The sequence below is a fragment of the Arvicola amphibius genome, chromosome 2 (assembly GCF_903992535.2).
Source record: "Arvicola amphibius chromosome 2, mArvAmp1.2, whole genome shotgun sequence".
Taxonomy (NCBI): domain Eukaryota; kingdom Metazoa; phylum Chordata; class Mammalia; order Rodentia; family Cricetidae; genus Arvicola; species Arvicola amphibius.
The window spans coordinates 149891295-149911828 of NC_052048.2; the positions used below are offsets into that span (position 1 = coordinate 149891295).

Sequence of the window (20534 nt, forward strand, 5' to 3'; positions counted from 1 at the left end):
TAACAAGAGAGCCCAGACAGTCTCCGATATTCTTCTCCGAAAAATCATCCCCCGGTTTGGAATTCCAACCTCTCTCCAATCAGACAACAGCCCTGAATTCACCTCCCAGATTTCTCAAAACCTGTCCAAGGCTCTCGACATTCCTTGGCATTTTCATATCCCGTACCATCCTCAGTCTTCAGGTAAGGTAGAGCGTGCCAATCGCTCTCTAAAGGACACCCTTCTTAAGTTGTCACAGGAACTGCATCTCGACTGGGTAAAGCTCTTACCTTTGGCCCTTAGATTCAGGGCCCTACCAAAGAGCCCGCTGTTTATTTCACCCTTTGAACTCATGTATGGACGGCCGGTTCTAACCCCTGGCCTTCCACCTAAAACCTCCCCCCTACCTGATCACCTGCTCACGCCATTACTAACCCACTTACGCTCGCTACTGTGGGATTTCACTGATCACTCATTACCTCGACCATGTACTAATCCATGTCCACCACCAATTAAGATTGGAGAACAGGTACTATTTTCTTCCCCAGGTCAACGTCCCTCACCCCTTTCCCCTAAATGGCAGGGTCCCCTCAGAGTAATTCTTCTAACTCCCACAGCTGCCAAGCTCGAAGGACTTCCTCACTGGATTCACCTGTCACACCTTAAACCATTCACTCCTCCAACTCAAAAAGATTCCTCATTCACAGTAACTCAGACAGGACCTTGCTCTCTCAAGTTCCAGAGGACACCAACTTCAGTACAAGAAAAATAACAGTTCCATCTACACTTAACTCTTTATTACACTAACACACCCTCTTTTCCTTTTCCTATGTATGACCTCTAAATTCTAAATAACTACTTAGTTGTCATTACAGGAATCATCATCGCTCACGGAGACAAGGGATTCAGATGATAAATATGGTCAAAAACCTTATTTCTCTTTTAAGACATTTTCTTTAAGTTCTAGGAAGCCAGCTTGACACACCTGAACGGATTGGACACGAACAAAATAAGTATCCAAACGGAATAAGTATCATTTAATTTTTTTATCACTCTTGGCCTCAAAAAAAACCCTAAAGCTCCCCACTAACTCGAATCCTTAAGCCTTCACCTCATATCCCCCCCCTTAATCTTTCCTTTCCTAATGCGATTCTTGTTTTCCAGCACCTAACGACAACCCAGTTCCTCAAGACACCAACGGATGTGGTTTCAATCAGCCATCCCCGGGACACGGACCACCAGGACATCCCAGGACGTCAGTAAACAGGACATCATTACCAGGACACACCGGAACCATCCCAAGATGCCAGCAAATGAGACCAGGACACCAGGACATCAAACACCCCCCCCAAAAAAATCCCTCGACACCCACAAAGTCAGCAGGAAGCAGCTATGAGACCGGGCTACGCCCCCATTCCCTACCCACTAAGACTCCCCCCCAAATTTTTAATAAACCAAAAAGGGTGGAGATGTGATTCTCATGGGATGAGGACTACATCTCCCAGAAGGCCTTTGTGAGCAGAAGGCCCCTGCACACAAGCGCAGATCGCAGTTTCACCCCGCCGGACCCAAAAACTACATTTCCCAAGAACACTGTACCCCTTTAAAAGTTTAAGAACCCCGCCATGTGTTCTCTTGCTCTCTCTCTCTCTCTCTTTCTCTCTATCCCCTTCTCTTTTTCCTCCCTCCCTTGACCCGCACTGTGGAGCACCCCCTTCCCTGGTCGTGTCCTGGGTCTCCCTTCCTCCGGCTCCGCGATACACCCCACGCCAGAAAAGAAGAACATCAACGTTGCTATGTGGATTTCCCTGAATCAACTTATAAAGGCACAGGTAACTGTGCCCAGATAATCCAGGATCACTGTGCCAGCAAGTACAAACTAAAAATCAGAAACAATATTTTCTGGGGCAAAAAGGAAAAACCTTCCCATCCCCGACTACCCTTTGGCTAAGGCATTCACCCCAGGGAACTTGCAATGGAGAACTTCTGTCTACTTGAGGCCTGTTTAATTCTTTCTTAAAGCTACGGTGCCTTTTTCCAAGTTTGCCTACAATGACCGTCTTATGTTAGGACAGGAGTCACCTCGTGGAACTGTACCCATCGAAGGACGTTAAACCAAACATCTAGGCTCCAGGTGGTGAGGAACTTCCAAAGTGTCCAAATGGCAGGCCTACTGCCAGTCATAAAGATAGGTGGTGAGCCTGTGATCTCAGCACTGAGAAACTACAGGCCATCCTTGACTACATAGGGAATTCCAGACCTTGTCTCAAAACAAGAGACACACATGGTTCCCTTTGGATGTACGCAACAGAAAAGAAAGCGGCTTCCTCTAATCAGAGGTGAAGTTTAAGTGAACTACCACAGACAGATGGCGGGATCAAGTCCCCTTGCCTGAGGACGACTCACCCAGATATATAACAGTTCGTGCATTCCCATGTGGTGTGCTGTTACAACAGCTTTCTCCAGAGTAAGCGATGTTTTTTTGTTTGGTTGGTTTTGGTTTGTTTCCGAGAAGACAGGGCCTTGCTATATAGTCTAGGCTGGCGTGGCATTTGTAATTCTCCACCCTCAGCTCCCCCACTCCTGGGATTGTAGGCTGGCACCATCATGCCCAGCTCCAAATCTGGGAACTTATAAAGAACAGAGATTTACTTCTTACAATACTAGAAGTGGAGAAGTCAAAGCCAAAGGGCTCAGGACTGATGAGAACCTTCATAAGGAATGGCGGAAAGCAAACACAACAGAAGCAAGGGCACAGGAGAGAGAGAGGGAGTAGGCGAGTGGGGCCCTTAGGTTCTCTTCTCAGGAGCCCGTTCCCATGACAACTGACCCATTCAGTCAGTAACAGCAGCAATCTGTTCTCTCAGTCTGTTCACTCCCCACCTCTAACACTGTGCATTGCCGACTCAGCTTCTGGTATGTCCTTGGGGTAGCAGAGATCCTTCTCTAGACTGTGGTGAACACCGACAGCTCCTTCAGAGTTTATCTTGCCATGTGGTTTGAGGAACCGGTCCGTTGTGGCGGGAAGCAGAGCTAGCTGTGGCCACAGGAACATGAGGCAGTGATCACATTGCCTCTAGTCAGGAAGCAGAGAAATTACAACTGGTGTTCAGCTTCCTTTCTCCTCTTATTCAGCCTAAGACCCTCGCCCGTGCTGCTGCTCACACTGAGGGTGTGTTTTCCTCAGCCAGCATCTCTGGATGCCAGGAGGTGTGTCTTCTAGGCAATTCCAAGTCCAGGCGCAGTGACAACGAAGATGAACCATTGCAGCAGCGACGGCACCGGAGCAGGTATATCGCCAGGCTCTGTAAAAGGGTGGGCTTTCACGTCTGCACTCTCAGAAGCTCCCCATGTTGATTCTCTCATTCTTTCTAGTTTCACACTAAAAATCGAAGCTGTTTTCTCCCTTTTTTTATCTTTAACTAGAAATTTTCTAGGTTATCAATTTTAGTTTATAACTATTTTCACCAATCTGATCTCTTCACGTCAAAACTATTTTAATATTTATGTTTTGTTTATGTTTATGTGTGTATGTGTGTACACACACGTGTACACATGTGCATGCAGGTGCCTGATGAGACCAGAAGAGGGCAGATATGAGTTGTCCAATGTAGATGCTGGGAACTGAACTCAGGTCCTCTCCAGCCCCCTCACATCACAATTCATAGTATTCATCATCAAAGGTAACATTCCCAGACTGAGGGGATTAAAGACAGATCACCTTTGGGGTCTGTTATCTGGTCCGTCACACCGTTCCCGTGCCTTCTAGCCCAGTGCTCAGCTTTATTTTCTTCATAGCACCCGTTGATGTAGTCAAACGTTTATAGGGATCTTTTCCTGCTCCCCGCCACAAAATAATCCACAGCAAGACAGATGTTCGGCTTGTTGCTTTTACCAGCGTACAGGCAGCATCTTGAAAGGTGTCTGGCCCAAGGTGCCCACCAAGTGCTGTGGACAAAGGAATGTGTCAACGTCAGCTCCATTGCACAGCCGAGCTGATCTAAGGAAACCACACAGACATGTCCAAGCTTCTCCCTTGGCTGCCCTTGTCAAGCAGGACAAGGAGGCCTGAGAGCATGAGCAAGGGGGGGAAAGGTACCACCTCCTCCTGGAGAAAGACTCAAGCAGTCCACAAGAGCAGCAGCAAACCAGAAATGGAAACTTAGGTCTGTAAGTCACCCAGACGGACTCCACAGCAGAGCTTTCCACACACTCGCTCACCTGGAGCGTTATTCCGTAAGATAACTGGGTGCAAGACTCTTTGGGGAGCCCCGATTCTGAGGGGGGCTTGACGTGACCCAGGAACACACTTGGTGGAAGAAGACACTCTACAATTTACTTTCATACCTTTGTTGACAGTCTTGGGTGCTTCCAGGAAACATTACAGTCATCATGTGCTTCTGTAGAGACAAAGTGCTTCCTTTGTTAGCCTTTCAAGATCAGACTCTGTCTACTTTTGCAATATCACACCTCTGTTAATTCCTACCTGGGATTCTTCAATTTAATTCAAAAAATAGATTTAGAGGTCAGTGTGTATCTACCTGCCCTTGCTTTAATGTCTACTAAAAGGCTTGGAAATGCATGGAAACTCTACCTCATTACTGTGAAGGCTCTGTGGTTCAGCAGAACAGATGCATCATGGGGTATTCTGTCTCCCATGGTAGCAGGTGCTATTGCTTGCAGGTGCCACCTGTGCTTGCTTACCATATAACTAAAACCTTAGCTGTGGCTCCTTCCTGCCCAAACTCCCTTTCAGCAGAACCACTCAGACGACCTGAAAGACTTGTTAGTGTAGTGGTGGTTTGAGCGGAAGCCCCCATAGGTTCAAAGTTTTGAACACTTGGTCTCTAGCTGATGACACTCTTTAGAGATGTTATGGGGAGGGGCAGCCTTGCTAAAAGAAGTACGTCTCCTGAGGCAAGATTTGAGAGGTTATTACCTTGCCCCATTTCCAATTCACTCTCCCTACTTTGTGTTTCTGGTTGGGGATGTGCTCTCTCAGCTTCCTGCGAGGGTCACAGCTACCATGTCTCCCCGGTATCATTGACTCTCCTCTGGAACTTACCACAGCAACAGAAAGGAGACTAAACAGTCACCTCAGCCTTCGTCTGTACCCTCTTGCATGTTTCCAAACCTGCATGCATCTTCAGTTAGCCCAGAAACCCCAGGGGTGGCATAAGCAGTCTGCCTTGGCTTTCTTAGGACACCAGAAGAAAGTGCCAGTTGAGAAAGCTTTCTTTTTCTTTCTTTTTTTTTTTTTATTAAGGTTGGTCCTGAAGTTACAACATACTGCAACAATATGATGTATTCAGCAACTAAATAACATCCCATTATCATGTCAACCTGACACCATACTAGAATTAATTTTAACATATCACGTTTATAGTTTATGAATGGTACGTTGTATCATAATATGTAGTATATTTAATAACAACATAAAATATTTCAAGGCTTTTCTTGAAAAAAAATAATAAAAGGCCAGTCTAACTCGCCTACTCCATGAGTTCTAGGCCAGTGCGAGACTCTGTCTCAAAAACAAGGTGTGTGGCTTCTAAGGAATAACATCCAAGGTTTTCTTCTGGCCTCCACACACATGGACACAGGTACATGTGTACCCCACACGCGCGCGTGCGCGCGCACACACACACACACACACACACACACACACACACTGATGAAAATAAATTACCAAAGCGCCTCTTCCAGATCTCCTGCCCCTTGTCTCTGCCATGCTGGATGGCAGTTCTAGCAAGCGTGTGTGTGGGATAGAAAACCAATACCATAAACTGACATGGGTTTGGGTCAGAGTGGAGGGAGGAGACAACCACAATCTTAGGGTTACAACCACAATCAACAGGTGATGAAGGCTGGGTAAGTTTGGAAGAAAATTCTACAGCCCTGTAATTTGAAATCCTTTAGAATGCCCCAACTGAAGAATACCAGATAGAGTTCCTACTCAGCAGCTCCGCCTAGTGGCAGGTCCTTAAGTGCATCTCATGGTCTCTGAACAGGATGTCTTCAATATCCAGATTTGCATTCTGACCATTTCAATTTTTAAAAGATTTCTCACTCATGAAGTGAACATGGAATATCTACTTTATAATGATGTGAGTTCTTTTTGTTAGCTATTAAACTTTCTTACGAGTAATTACATTTTTAATATTGTTATATATATTGCATTGTCAAAATGCACCCAATTGCATTAAAATTTCATTTCCCATTAAGGAAGGAGCGTAGGGCAGAAAAAGAGGTGCATGAGAACCACAAGAATAGCATGTGAAGTGAGCCTGTTGGCAGAGAGAAAGACTAAAAAACCTCAGGACTAGGAACCACCTGTAAGACAGAGCACGGGACAAGTCAATATATGTAAGTGCGGGAGCAGACCAGCATGATGAAAGAGGTATGTCAAGGGTTCACTTCTCCACCTCCAGAGAACATGAGAGTTCTAGGAACCCCTCCCCACTGGCCCCACAGTCTCTGAACTCCCGGAAACATACAAGAATGGGGATGTCTCTCCTACTTTTCCGACCTGTTTGGTCAATTTGAAACCTGAGGGACATCTCCAGGTGGCCTAATTTGACCCATTTTTACCTTGGTTGCACACCCATCATGGGTTCCAAACTGCAACAAAGGCCACATGTTTAGCCTGTCTGTAGGCGAATATAAAAGAGCTTCATTTGGGGGACCTCAGACAGTCACAGTTATTCAGCTCTTGGTCCAAATCTGGCCTCAATATATATTGGACAATGGTCACTGCTAGCCTGAATTTGGAATTGTCAAATTTCAGTATCTAAATTGATTTAGATAACTTCATAAAATGGAATGGAGAATGATCCAAGCCCCCATCCTTACTTTTAACTCCCAGCTCACCCTAAGCCTTTCATCCCTGCCATTCCGCTCCAGATGCAACCAGATCCAGAAACAAAATGCCTGCCATTTCTACTCGGTCTCCTAGCCTGTTTCTCTTAACAGAGATGGGATAATCTCTCTGCTCTTGAGGGTCCTTTGCCTTATGTCTATTGTCTGCTTTTGTTTCTGCCCCGCCAAGCCCGGATACTCTTGCTTGTATTTTTTTTTTTATTTATTATGTATACAATATTCTGTCTGTGTCTGCAGACCAGAAGAGGGCAGCAGACCTCATTACAGATGGTTGTGAGCCACCATGTGGTTGCCGGGAATTGAACTCATGACCTTTGGAAGAGCAGGCAATGCTCTTAACCACTGAGCCATCTCTCCAGTCCCCTTGCTTGTATTTTTATATGTAGTTTTCTGTTTGATAGTCTCTAGGTTACAGATATTGATATTATTGGTAACTTGACATCTTCCTAAGAGAACAGATATTTGTTGTTTTCCGGGTTGTCTGCTTCCATCTGCAGGTGGAATGAGAGCAAACTGGTGATGGATAGAGAAGACCCTCTGTCTAAAAACTGCTCAGTGATAACTCCAGCTGTGCCTGCCTAAAATAACCACAGCTGGGCTTTAAGATAGGCAAGGTCCTCATCCACCCGATAGCCAGTCACTCCTCCCAGCTGTGTGCAATTAGACCCTAATTATACAAGACCGCAAAGTTTTCTGGGTGTATAGTCTACAATCTAAAAAAGGGCAGGTATTCCACCTGTGCAACAATGAAAAAGCTGTTATATATACTGAGTAAGGGCCCCAAATGTTGCCTAACATCTCCCCTTAGAAAAATTTCTTAGGACGAATAGTTAGTTTCTGCTATGTCTCATGGTATTTAAGTTTTTTTAATCAAGAGAAACATTATATATATATATATATATATATATATATATATATATAGTAATTTTCTGAATACTTTCCCCTCTTCTTGGCTTTGTTCCCCCACTCAAGGTGATGGATATCTTTGAATCTCTTGCTGAAAGGTAAACTTGATCACAGGACCTGTGAGACCATTGGGGGTATGATTTAAAAAGGTGTAAAATTTCAAGCAGAGAAAAGTTAGTTTACAATGTAACAAAAAAGGCTCGATGTTAGGGGCTCTGTGAGAGGAACAGCAAGTGGCTTTGGAACTCAGGAACACAGCCTGGTGGTTAGCGTAAACGGGCTGGGTGAGGGTTGGCCAGGCAGAGCCCGGCGCCCTGAGGACCGCATGCTGTTATTAAGCGCAGCTCTGATTGTTGCCATCATGGTTGTCACATTCCTCATAATTTATGAGTTGTGTGAAAACTCTCAGGGGGTTTCTCGCCCCTCACCAGACAGTGTTACTGGTACTTACAATAACAGTGATTGACTTTTTCCAAGCATTGCTGCTGGAGCAGATAATGATTAAACCGCCACCTTCAGAAAGAATTTAGATATGTAGATTATTAATAAAGTTAGGTTACAGTGAGTTTACTAATGGCTTTGATATAGAAAACCTTGGGGGACAATTTAGAGTTTAGAAAGGCACACATATAATGGTGGGGCAAGGGAATAATCGAGGTCAAGGAACAAGAACAGAGGCAGACTAGTTATTACTATAATGGGTTGGTGGCCAAAGGCGATGATTAATTCCTTATACCCATTTTTACCCTCCGCTTTCTGATATGATTTGCTAAAAAACTGATGATGAGCGGGTCTGCACCCTGAGGATTTAAAGGAGAGCTGACTGCTTTTCATATAAAAAAAAGCTTAGATTTGTTATTCTTGTAGTTTTTTTATAAGATTACTTTTTGAGACAAATAATGATTGATCCTTTTTTTGTAATGCAAAATGCAGCCAGCCAGTAAAAGCACTGGCTGAGGAAAAATTACTTGCTTCCTTAAACTCTGTTAATCTATAGCAAGTTACTTAGACATTAGTGTATGTGGGTCCTTGGGAACAATTTGGTTTTCACCTATAAAAGGTAAATGTTTAACCATGAAAAGGTATTGGGGAACATGCTGATTTTTACTTGTATTCATTGTAATCATTCATTTAAAAGTAGAATGTAACCATATTGTAATGTTTATATTGCTTGAAAGATTCTTCTGGGGTATATAAGTTGTAAAAGAAAAAATAAAGTTAGAAGAAAGACAATAGGAAAGAGACAAAGGGATACGTCAGGAAAGAGGTGTTATAGGAAGCCACTTCTTTGTCCCCCGCTGCTCAGCCCCAAAATAACCACATAGAAACTGTATTAATTAAATTTCTGCTTGGCCTATTAGTTCTAGATTCTTATTGACTAGCTCTTACATCTTAATTTAACCCATTTCTATTATTCTGTGTATCGCCATGTGACTGTGGCTTACCGGCAAGGTTCTATCTGGTGTCTGTCTCTGGCAGGTCTACATGGCTTCTCTAAACTCTGCCTTTCTTATCCCAGCATGCAGTTTAGTTTTCCCCACCTATCTCTGTCCCCCTCTAGCTCTGTCATAGGCCCAAAGCAGTTTCTTTATTAGTCAACGCTAATCACAGCATACAGAGGGGAATCCCACACCACTTCCCCTTTTCTATTTAAATAAAAAGGAAGGTTTTAACTTTAACATAGTAATTGCCTATAACAAAACAGGTATCAAGCAAGAATTACATTTACAATATTTATATCTACTTTATCTTTTATCATAACTAAAGAAAACTATAACTATATATTCTTCAACTCCATCAAAGACTCCAGAAGGATATATTACCTATGTAAACAGAAAGTGCTTTGTAAGCAACTTCCAAAACTCTAGAATTGACAGAGACATCTCGCTGCCTGGACAGTCACCCAAAGTTCTTCTGTAACATTGGGGCATCCATCTTCAGCCTACTGGCCCATAGTATCTGGAAGACTTTTCCATGAAGCAGAAAACTTCAAAGACAGTTCCACCTATATTGACAGTTTGTCAGTCACTTTCTTCTGTGTCCTGCAGAATGTCTGGCAGACTCTTTCATGAAGCAGGAATCCCAAAGGACTGTCTCATCTTCTTTAAGCAACTTCAACAGTCATTTTTCTGCAGGTCCTGCATGTCCAGTTCACACAGCATAACATCAAGCAGTCTAGGCAAGAGCAGTTTCTTGCCCAAATGGCTAACAAACTCCATAAGGAGCCTCTTTGATGACCATCATCCTCTTGAAATAATTGGTGCTGCCAGGAGCAGATGTGTCTCACAGTCATGGAAAGTCCTAAGTTTTGAAAACATTTTAAATGCCATATTCTGAAGGTCTCTGAAAGATTTGAAGAATAACTATCTAATTAAAATATATCTCCATATATCTAGAAAACCTAACTAGTATGATGATAAGCATGACTATTATAGATTATTATCTATTAACCTATATTTCTTAATTATACATTAAATTTTTAAAATGAGCTGCATAAACACAATACCTTAATCAAGAGCAGAAATATACATATAACAAAATTGACCTAAAATTTGTATTAATAAACCAAACCAAGATCCATACTAATATAACATATTCCCCTTTAAATGTGAAGAAACATTTATACACAATATTTGGGAATTTGGTCATAGTTTTTTTAACTTTTTTTTTGTTTTTTGTTGGGTGAAGTATTTTTGGGGGTGTTTATGGTGACCTTTTGGGGGTCTTGGTTCATTAAACCACATTAGTCTGGAAGGATTTTACAGGTTCTCATCCTCTATGGAAACAAAAGAAGAACCTCTTTTCCAAAAAAAAAAACCATATACTTAGACCCAAATTTTAAAGTCAAGATACTTTTATGTTGATTTAACTTAGTAGTCCATACAATGAAGTGTTTCTCTGTACTTAGTTCCTTTACAGTCAAAAAATTAAAGAAAACACAATAATATACATAATTTAGACTCCCTGTGTATTTTTTATTTTTTATGTGGCTTATTTTTTTTAGTATTTTATAACTTTCTGTCCTCTTTTCTTCTTTTTTTTCCTTTTCCAAGCCTACATACATTTATCCAACACTGTGACCCATTTAGAGGTTTTTTTTTTTATTTGAATCTGTCTTTTTTAAAAAATTATTTATTTATTTATTATGTATACAATATTCTGTCTGCGTGTATTCCTGCAGGCCAGAAGAGGGCACCAGACCTCATTACAGATGGTTGTGAGCCACCCTGTGGTTACCAGGAATTGAACTCAGGACCTTTGGAAGAGCAGGCAATGCTCTTAACCACTGAGCCATCTCTCCAGCCCCCAAATCTGTCTTTATTGTGTATCTGTAATTATTTTTTGACCAGAAGCGCCCTGTTTTTAATGTTAAGTGGACGTGGCTACGGCCAACATAGCCCTGCCTGCTTTTTCCAGCCAGTCCAGCATGGCTGAGCTGTTTGCTGCCTCTGAGAGCCATGTACATTGCCCCATTTTTAGACACACAGCTGGTCTATGTTGCCATTAAGCAAATTGTATCACTCTGCTCACAGAGCAGATGCTCCATAGCCGCATCTCCCAAAAGAGTCAGAGTTTGTGCTGGCAGCACAGCCCAAAAATCACCATTTTAAAACCACACATTTTTTTGTTTTTTGTTTTTGTTTTTATGTTTTTTGTTATTGTTGTTGTTGCTGAATTAGGAAAACATCTCTTAAGGGAGCTGCAGCATGCCACCAGCTGAAAAAAAAAATTATGTGTATGACTAGAATTCCTTTTTAAGCTTTCTCAGGTTTTATGTGGATTTAGTCAGCCCATGTAGAGGGCCACTTGTGTGTTCCCGAATACTCAGCCCTGAAATAACCACATAGAAACTGTATTAATTAAATTTGCTCTAGATTCTTATTGACTAGCTCTTACATCTTAATTTAACCCATTTCTATTAGTCTGTGTATCACCACGTAGCTGTGGCTTACTGGCAAGATTCCGTCTGGCATCTGTCTCTGGCGGGGCTACATGGCTTCTCTAAACTCTGCCTGCCTTTCTTCTCCCAGCATTCAGTTCAGTTTTCCCCACCTAGCTCTGTTCCCCTATAGCTCTCCTATAGGCCCAAGCAGTTACTTTATTAGTCAATGGTAATCACAGCATACACAGAAGAATCCCACATCAGGTAGGGCAAAAATCAAGAAGAGAGAGACCCTGACACATTGAAGGTGTGTGTGTGTGTGTGTGTGTGTGTGTGTGTGTGTGTGTGTGTGTGTGTGTGTGTGTGTGTGTGTGTTCCCCCTTTTTGCAGACCTCAAAGAACTAAGTTTTACCCCTTGCAATTAAAAAGTCAATTGTATGATCAGTCACCGACTCCACGTCTCCTCCTCTTCAGTTTCCTAGCAGCTGAGAGCTGATTCTCAGCAGCAGCAACTCAGACTTAACAGAGACAAAATTATAAAATCCTAATCTTATAAAAATTACTACTTTAGCCCTGTGGTGGTGGCGCATGCCTTTAATCCAAGCTCTTGGGAGGCAGACACGAGTGGCTCTCTGAGTTCAAGGCCAGTCTGGTCTACAGAGCGAATTTGAGGACAGACAAGGGTACACAGAGAAACATTGTCTGGAAAAACAAAAACAAACAAAAAACAACAAATTTACTATTTTATTAAAAACTGTTGAAGATAATTAAGATGTAAAAGTTAATTATCAGTCACCTTATAAATAATCAAATGCTTTAGTTGTGCTAACTACAAATACAATTAATTTACAGAGACAAGCTTAAGGAGAGAGCATTTTATATAGTCTTCTGCATATGTTATCAAACTTAAGCCTAAAACACAGTTATAGCAAACTGGAAGTTTATTTAATGTAAAACATTATTAAAAATCAGGTATATTTTCTTTAAAAAATGACAGGTTATAAAAAAACTGAACGCTGAGTAAAATGGCTTAAATTTACAATAAACTCGCATGGCAGGACATACCCAGGCTTGCTTGGTGTCCTTCCACATCAAAAGAAATCGCATGCTAGCTCCAATATAGAATAAGAATACTTGGGGAAATAATACCTTCCAAAAGTCTGTTGCTTCTGTCTGTGGCTGTGCAGGCCAGACTCGGAAAACCTCCTTTCTTATCTATAAGGAAGATGAGTTCCTCCTCAAGTCTCACATGACAGGGGATGGATTCTCTTGCCTGCTAGAGGATTTCAGAGTCTGTGCCCACATCCAAATGTCTCAAACAACAGAGAGAAAAGTACAATTACTCTGCACTGAAATGTCTCCTGAACTGACATATGAGGATGCTGTGAACAGAGGAACCGTGTCCCTAAACCTACCATACCTGATGAGTGTGGGGCCTGGATGCTAGTTCAATTGGTGGCATGACCTTTACCCTAGTTTTTAATTCTGCCTCTTTGCAAAAGCTAATCCCAGGATCCACACCCTATTAAAAGAGGCAGTCAGATACTCTGCCATCAAACTCACAGCTTTGGAAAGGTACTCAGACTATCCAAGCTGTGTCTTCAGCAACTTTGCTAGACAGTTCTCCAAAAATAAATGACTCAATAGAATTCTATTTCTCTTTTAAATTGTCCATCGAACTGACTTCTTTTAATAAAGCTTCCAGGAGTCCATTGTAAACAAACAGCTGATTACAGTTATACCCTTCTACAGAACTCTGGTCCATGGTCCAGCCAGCTGCACAATTGCATTTAGCCTTACGTTAACTTTATATTTAACCTTACATTAACTTATGTTAATCTTGATGTAAAAAAAAAAAACCTTTCCTCATTGACTTTGTCTCATACTGTTCCCACAGGCTGTACAGTTATCATCTCCTGACTTCTGCTCTGGATCTCTGTCATCTGTTGAGTTTTCCTGTAGCCCCTAGGGTGGACCCTCCTCTGAGACGCCCTAACTTCTGACCCTTTCACATCTCCCATTTTGTCAGTGTGAAGCAGTTAAAGATAGATCAGTGTCCCCCAAACCCTTGAAAGTACTTCCAGTGACCCCCCAAAAGGTAGACTAATGGGCCGTGGGCCATCCAGTTCATGCCTCTTCTTGCCATTCTTTTCAGGACTCAGAACTAAGAAAGCTGGACTGAAGCCTTCTTCACATCAATTAACTTTTCCGTCTCACAATCTCTCAAAAAAAAAAACCAAACAAATAAACAAACAAAACAAAACAAAACCCTTACATTTCAGATTAGCTTAACATCCTTGAGTACCAACTTAATCCTTTGGTTGCTGCAGTATTCCAAGACTAGATCTGACTGCGGCTCAGGATGGGATTTGTGCCCTCCTCCGCAATTAATGCTGAGGATGGGATTTGTGCCCTCCTCTGCAGTTGATGCTGAGGATGGGATTTGTGCCCTCCTCTGCAGTTGATGCTGAGGATGGGATTTGTGCCCTCCTCTGCAGTTGATGCTGAGGATGGGATTTGTGCCCTTCTCCACAATTGATGCCGAGGATGGGATTTGTGCCCTCCTCTGCAGTTGATGCTGAGGATGGGATTTGTGCCCTCCTCTGCAGTTGATGCTGAGGATGGGATTTGAGCCCTTCTCCACAATTGATGCCGAGGATGGGATTTGTGCCCTCCTCTGCAGTTGATGCTGAGGATGGGATTTGTGCCCTCCTCTGCAGTTGATGCTGAGGATGGGATTTGAGCCCTTCTCCACAATTGATGCTGCTTCTGCACCTACAAATTCTAACTTTGAGATGGGGCTAAAGGCATAAGAACCAGGCAAAAATTCAGCCACAAGCCTCCTCGTAGGTATGGGCTTCTGGTTCCCTCTAACACTGGTTCCGATCCTGGGTCTCTCCTTTCCACTTTATTGTCCCCATATTTATGTTTTTACCATCTTTTAAGTGCTTTACCTACTAAACCTCCCCTATACCCAAAGAGAATGTTCCAATTAAGCTTTCCCAATGGCTCTTGCTCTATAACAGTGCCATTGGTTCCTGATACATGTGGCTAGTGTGACTGGGCTGTTAATAGTGTACTTTTAAAGATTATAATTGTATGTCTGGGTTTGTGAGTATAAGTGCTCTTGAAGGTCAGAGGCCCTGGAACCTGAAGTTACAGGTGGTTCGCTGCCTGAAACGGGTTCTGTGAGCTAAACTGGGGACCTCTGGAAGATCTGCCAACACTCTTAAGCATTGAGTCCTCTCTCGAGTACCAAAAGTGCAATGTTTTAAATGTATATTTATAATGTTGAATTGAGATTTTTTTTAAAAATCAGTGAACTTACATGGACAGGTAATTTTCACACTGGCAGCCTTTGCATCAAGGTCAAATCTCTTCCAGCTAGAAGAACAGAGAGCACAGGCATCCGAGCGCTAGGGGACCTAGAGGGAATGTTGTGCGGTCATTACCCACAGTCATACAGATGCTTCATGCTCCATTCCTGTTGTAGGGGGCTGTTTGTTTGTTCCCGGCTAATCACACAGAAATCATATTATTTGCAATACTCTTTGGCCAATAGCTTAAGCATATTTCTGGCTAACTCATTTCTTAATTTAACCCATCTCCATTAATCTGTGTATTGCCATGAGGCTGCGCCTTACTGGGTAAAATTCCAGCGTCTGTCTCTGGTGGGGCTACATGGCTTCTCTAATATAAAGTTAACAGAGAGTCATCCATAAAAGTCAAGCTTGTAGTTGTGTTAGTTATGTTTTCTAGATATATAGAGATATATTTCAATTAGATAGTTATTCTTCAAATCTTTCAGAGACCGTCAGAATATGGCATTTAAAATGTTTTAAAAACTTAGGACTTTCCATGACAATGAGACACATCTGCTCCTGGCAGCACCAAGCTACTTCAAAAGGATGATGGTCATCAAAGAGGCTCCTTATGGAGTTTGTTAGCCATTTGGGCAAGAAACTGCTCTTGCCTGGACTGCTTATGTCATGCTGTGTGAACTGGACATGCAGGACCCACAGAGAAATGACTGCTGAACTTGCCTAAAGGTGAGATGATCATTCAGGGATCCTGCTTCATGAAAGAGTCTGCCAGACATTCTGCAGGACACAGAAGAAAATGACTGACAAACTGTCAATATAGGTGGAACTATCTTTGAAATTTCCTGCTTCATGAAAGTCTGCCAGATACTATGGGCCAGTAGGCTGAAGATGGATGCCCCAATGTTACAGAAGAACTTTGGGTGACTGTCCAGGCGGCAAGATGTCTCTGTCAATTCTAGAGTTTTGGAAGTTGTTTACAATGCACTTTCTGTTTACATAGGTAATATATCCTTCTGGAGTCTTTGATGGAGTTGAAGAATATATAGTTATAGTTTTCTTTAGTTATGATAAAAGATAAAGTAGATATAAATATTGTAAATGTAATTCTTGCTTGATACCTGTTTTGTTATAGGCAATTACTATGTTAAAGTTAAAACCTTCCTTTTTATTTAAATAGAAAAGGGGAGGTGGTGTGGGATTCCCCTCTGTATGCTGTGATTAGCGTTGACTAATAAAGAAACTGTCTATGGCCTGTGTAGGGCAAAATAGAGTTAGGTGGGATAAACTAAACTGAATGCTGGGAGAAAGAAGGCAGAGTTCGCGAGACATCATGTAGTCTCGCCAGAGACAGACACCTGACAGAATTTTATCCGGTAAGCCATGACCACATGGCAATACACAAATTAATAGAGATGGGTTAAATTAAGATATAAGAGTTAGCCAAAAATACGCTTAAGCTATTGGCCAAACAGTATTGCAAATAATATGGTTTCTATGTGATTATTTCGGGGCTGAGCAGCCAGGAACAAACAAGCAGCCTCCTACAATACATTCCCACCACCCTGTTCCCAGCCTCACCCTCCTCTCATCCTAGGATTGGTGTCCCTTCTCATACCTCTCCACATACAGGATGCAGCTGCCATCTTTCTCAGCTCAAGTCCCATACTGAAAGTCTTTTCTGGTCACCACCTCCAGGGCATCACCCATCATGGTGCCTTGGGTTGGGAAACACTTGCCATCTGTGGTGGTTGGTGTTAGTTGTCAGCATGACACAGCCTACAGTAACCAGGAAAGAGTTTCAGTGGTGGATTGTATGTATCAGGTTGACCTGTGGGTGTGTCTGAGGGATTGTCGTGATTATGAACCGTGTGACACGACAGAGCCTGAAGGTGGGCATCAGCCCACTCTCTGGGTTTGGTTCCTGAGTCATACGTGAATGAGTAAAGAAAGCTACTGAGCAGTGGGCATGTATACCTTTGTTCCCATTGTGTTCTTGACTGTGGGTGTGACTAGCTGCTCCGAGACCCTACCTGACTACCCCACAATGATGGACTATCACCTGGAACTGCACACAGAATAAACCCTCTCTCCCTCAAGGCTGCTTTTCTCAGGGGTTTTAGCACAGAAACAGAAGCAAAACTGGTCAGCATCTCTCATCTCTGCTCACTGACAGCTGCAGACTGAGATGCCAGTGATGGGTTCTCGGACTGAAGATCTTGCTGGTACCCTCGGAGCACAAGGGAGAGGAGCCCTTAGCTCTAGAGGAAGAATCCTGGCGAGGTGTGAACAACATATGGAGGTTAATGATTAAGAAAAAACAATTGAATCCCAGTAGCTCAGCTATTTTCAGTTCTTTCAACCTTAATGTTGGGAGATGTGTTCACAGGTCTTCAGCATCACAGCTGAAACAAAGCTTTGAAAATAACAAAGTTAGACTAAGATGTTTTGGTTAAATAACTTTGAGGTGAAAAACCCAAGAAGACAATCTAAAGTTTTAGAAAGACACATAGTTGAATTCGGAACTGGTTAAGGTCAGGGAACAAGAACAAAGCAGCCCAATCACCACTGGCTAACATACCTTTCTTGCTAGGATTGGTTAATGACCAAAGGTGATGATTAATTCCTTATACCTATTTTTATGCTCAATATTCTGATATAAAAACCTATTAATGAGTGGGTAAGTACCTAAAATTTAAAGTGAGCTGGTTCTTTTTTATATATAAAAGTTTAGGTTTGTGATTCCTTTATCAGATTACCTTTCCAAGATGAGTAATAAAGTAACTGACCCTTTCTTTGTAACTGCAAAATGCAGCCTGCCAGTAAAAGACCTGAGAAGAATACCTTGCTTGGCCACAGGTTGATCTGTAACAAGTTGCTTGGGTATGAATGTACATGGGTTCTTGGGATAATTTGTTTTTCACTTGTAATATGTAAAATGTTTACTCATGTAAGGGATATGGAAAACATGCTGTTTTTACTGTTTGTTTTGTATTCATTGTAATCATTCACTTGAAAAACAGAATGTAGCCACATTGTAATTCCTATATTGTCTTGTAGTGATATTTTGTTTGTAATGTAACAAATAAAGCTTACCTGAAGGAAAGAGTACAGAGCTAAGCCACTAGTTAGCAGAGGCCAGGTAGTGGTACCACACACCTCTAATTCCAGCACTCAGGAGACAAAGGCAGAGGGATCTCTGTGAGTTCAAAGCCACCCTGGGCTACACTAGTTTGATCCAGTCTCAAAGAGAAACAGCCAGGTGGAGGTGGCTCACACCTTTAATCCCAGCACTAGCAAGGTAGAGACAGAAGTGATATGTCTGGGCAGAGAGAGGAATATAAGGCGGAGGAGACAAGAGCTCAGTGCAGTCTGAGGGTTCAGTCTAAGATGCGTGCTGAGGATTCTGTCGGAGGATGCAGTATGAGGCTTCATAGAGAGAGCATTCAGTCTGAGGATTCGTGGGGACAGGGTTGCCCTTTCTGTCTGAGGCAGAGTTAAGAGCTAGTGGCTGGTTGTTCTGCTTCTCTGATGTTCAGTGTGAACCCCTATATCTGACTCCAGGTCGTTCTACATTGCCTGAAAAACTGTTGTTTTGTGAGTATATAAGCTGCAGAAAGAAAGTATACAGTAGAAAGAACACAGAAAGAACATGTGAAGAACAAAGACTAAAGAAGGAAGCCGGCAAGAGTGTGAGTGTCTTTTTCCTGCGGACTCCGTGGATTCCTTTCAAAGCCCTGTGCTGCTGGAGGCTCCCCCCCCAACACACACAGCAGTGCAGAACTGTAACAGTCTGGGGAGGACAGAGGACTGTACTGCTACAGAATCTCATGTTTGAAGGGACGGAAAGGTGGAAGTTATCGTTCAGAAAGATTTCCCACAGTTCCGGCATCTTACAAATGTGACTAGAGAGGCGTTGATGGCGGTGATGATGTGGCCTGGGCTGGACATGTTGACCAAGACTCCTAAATATGCACGCCCCTTGCAGTCTATTTAAAACTGAATTGCATGGACTGAAGAGATGCTCAGTGGTTAAACATTGGATATTCTTCCAGAGGACTGAGGTCTGGTTCCCAGCACCCACACAGTGGCTCACAGTCTTGTACAACTCTAGTTCTAGATGATCTGACGCCCTCTTCTGGACTCTATGAACTATAAATATGCACATGTGGTATAGAGACATACACATGGGCAAACATTCATACACAAAAATAACAAAATACCTTTTTAGAATTTAATCTAAACTTTATGTCAATTTCTGGAACACAGACTCTAGGTTCACTCTTTATCCTCTTCCCAATGTGGCCACATCGAGTAAATCTTTCTCTGCTTTCACTATTACTGTCTGTGTAACTGGGGACTTACAGCAGAGCCTAGCTTAATGGGCCTGAGAGGGACCACACTTTGGCCCTAAGGTCTCAGATAACAAACCTAGGGAATGAAAGGGACCGATAATGCTACACAGTCCCAGGCTTTTCCCATTTGCTCAAGGTGCCCAGAAGCTGAGCCAGTGTTTGGACGCATCGCTCCTTCCTTCTTGAGTGTCAGCAGACCATTCTGTCCTACGTGAAGGCTCCTAACACCCCAACAGCCCTATGAGACGTTAAGTCATTTCACTTAGGACGGGGCCTCAGGAATGACCAGGAAAAGTAGCATGTGGCGCCAACAAGGGCAGCATCTCTGCAGGAGTCTTCCCTGCTCAGGGTGCATGCTGGAAAGAGTTTACTGACAGGGAGTCTCAGCTAGGGATTTCCAGCACCCTCTCTGGGCAACTGGGACTGTAAAATAACGTTCTGGAGCCCAACAGTCCTTCAGCTCTCAGGGGAATGGTCCATCTGGCCAGCGGAGACCTGGAACGGCTTCTCAACCTCAAGCAGGAAGCAGTAACATAAGATGTCTGCACTTGCTCAAACCTTTGGCCTTATAGCTGGAGTCAGGGTCATGGGTCAAACAGTGGTTTCAGGGGAGATACTAGGTAAGTGGAAGCACACCCAGGCAAGATGTGGAGGTCTACATGTGGAGATCTGGGGGTGGGTGGGGGTCCATGGAGTGAGGCTGCAGGCAGGACTGCAGAAGGGAGGGTCCACTTGGAGCCTCTGCAAGGGGGAGACTGATACCAGGCAAAGTTAGGCCTACATGAGTGAGTGAGTGAGACATCAGGAAAGAGGCCATAGGAGAGGGATGCCTGGGGGAGAGGAAGGCAGCTAGCCAGTGACACAGCTCTCTCTCTAGCAGTGACACAGTGGCTCTCTCTAGCAGTGACACAGCTCTCTCTCTCTCTCTAGCAGTGACACAGCTCTCTCTCTAGCAGTGACACAGCTCTCTCTAGCAGTGACACAGCTCTCTAGCAGTGACACAGCTCTCTCTCTAGCAGTGACACAGCTCTCTCTCTAGCAGTGACACAGCTCTCTCTAGCAATGACACAGCGGCTCTCTCTCTAGCAGTGACACAGCTCTCTCTAGCAATGACACAGCGGCTCTCTCTCTAGCAGTGACACAGCTCTCTCTCTAGCAGTGACACAGCTCTCTAGCAGTGACACAGCTCTCTCTCTAGCAGTGACACAGCTC

The 20534-nt window shown here is 43.2% G+C and overlaps 2 long non-coding RNA genes across 2 annotated transcripts; one reads left to right on the plus strand and one right to left on the minus strand.

The window, feature by feature from the left end:
- Nucleotides 1–1663: 1663 nt before the first annotated feature.
- On the plus strand, nt 1664–19954 carry LOC119806375. The gene is made up of 3 exons (XR_005284202.1): nt 1664–2446; nt 3115–3269; nt 18532–19954. It is a non-coding gene; the product is annotated as an uncharacterized LOC119806375 (long non-coding RNA).
- LOC119806377 lies at nt 1734–17378 on the minus strand. Its single transcript, XR_005284204.1, has 4 exons — nt 16586–17378; nt 14976–15072; nt 4327–4379; nt 1734–3927 (listed from the first exon to the last, which is right to left on the minus strand). It is a non-coding gene; the product is annotated as an uncharacterized LOC119806377 (long non-coding RNA).
- Nucleotides 19955–20534: the final 580 nt, after the last annotated feature.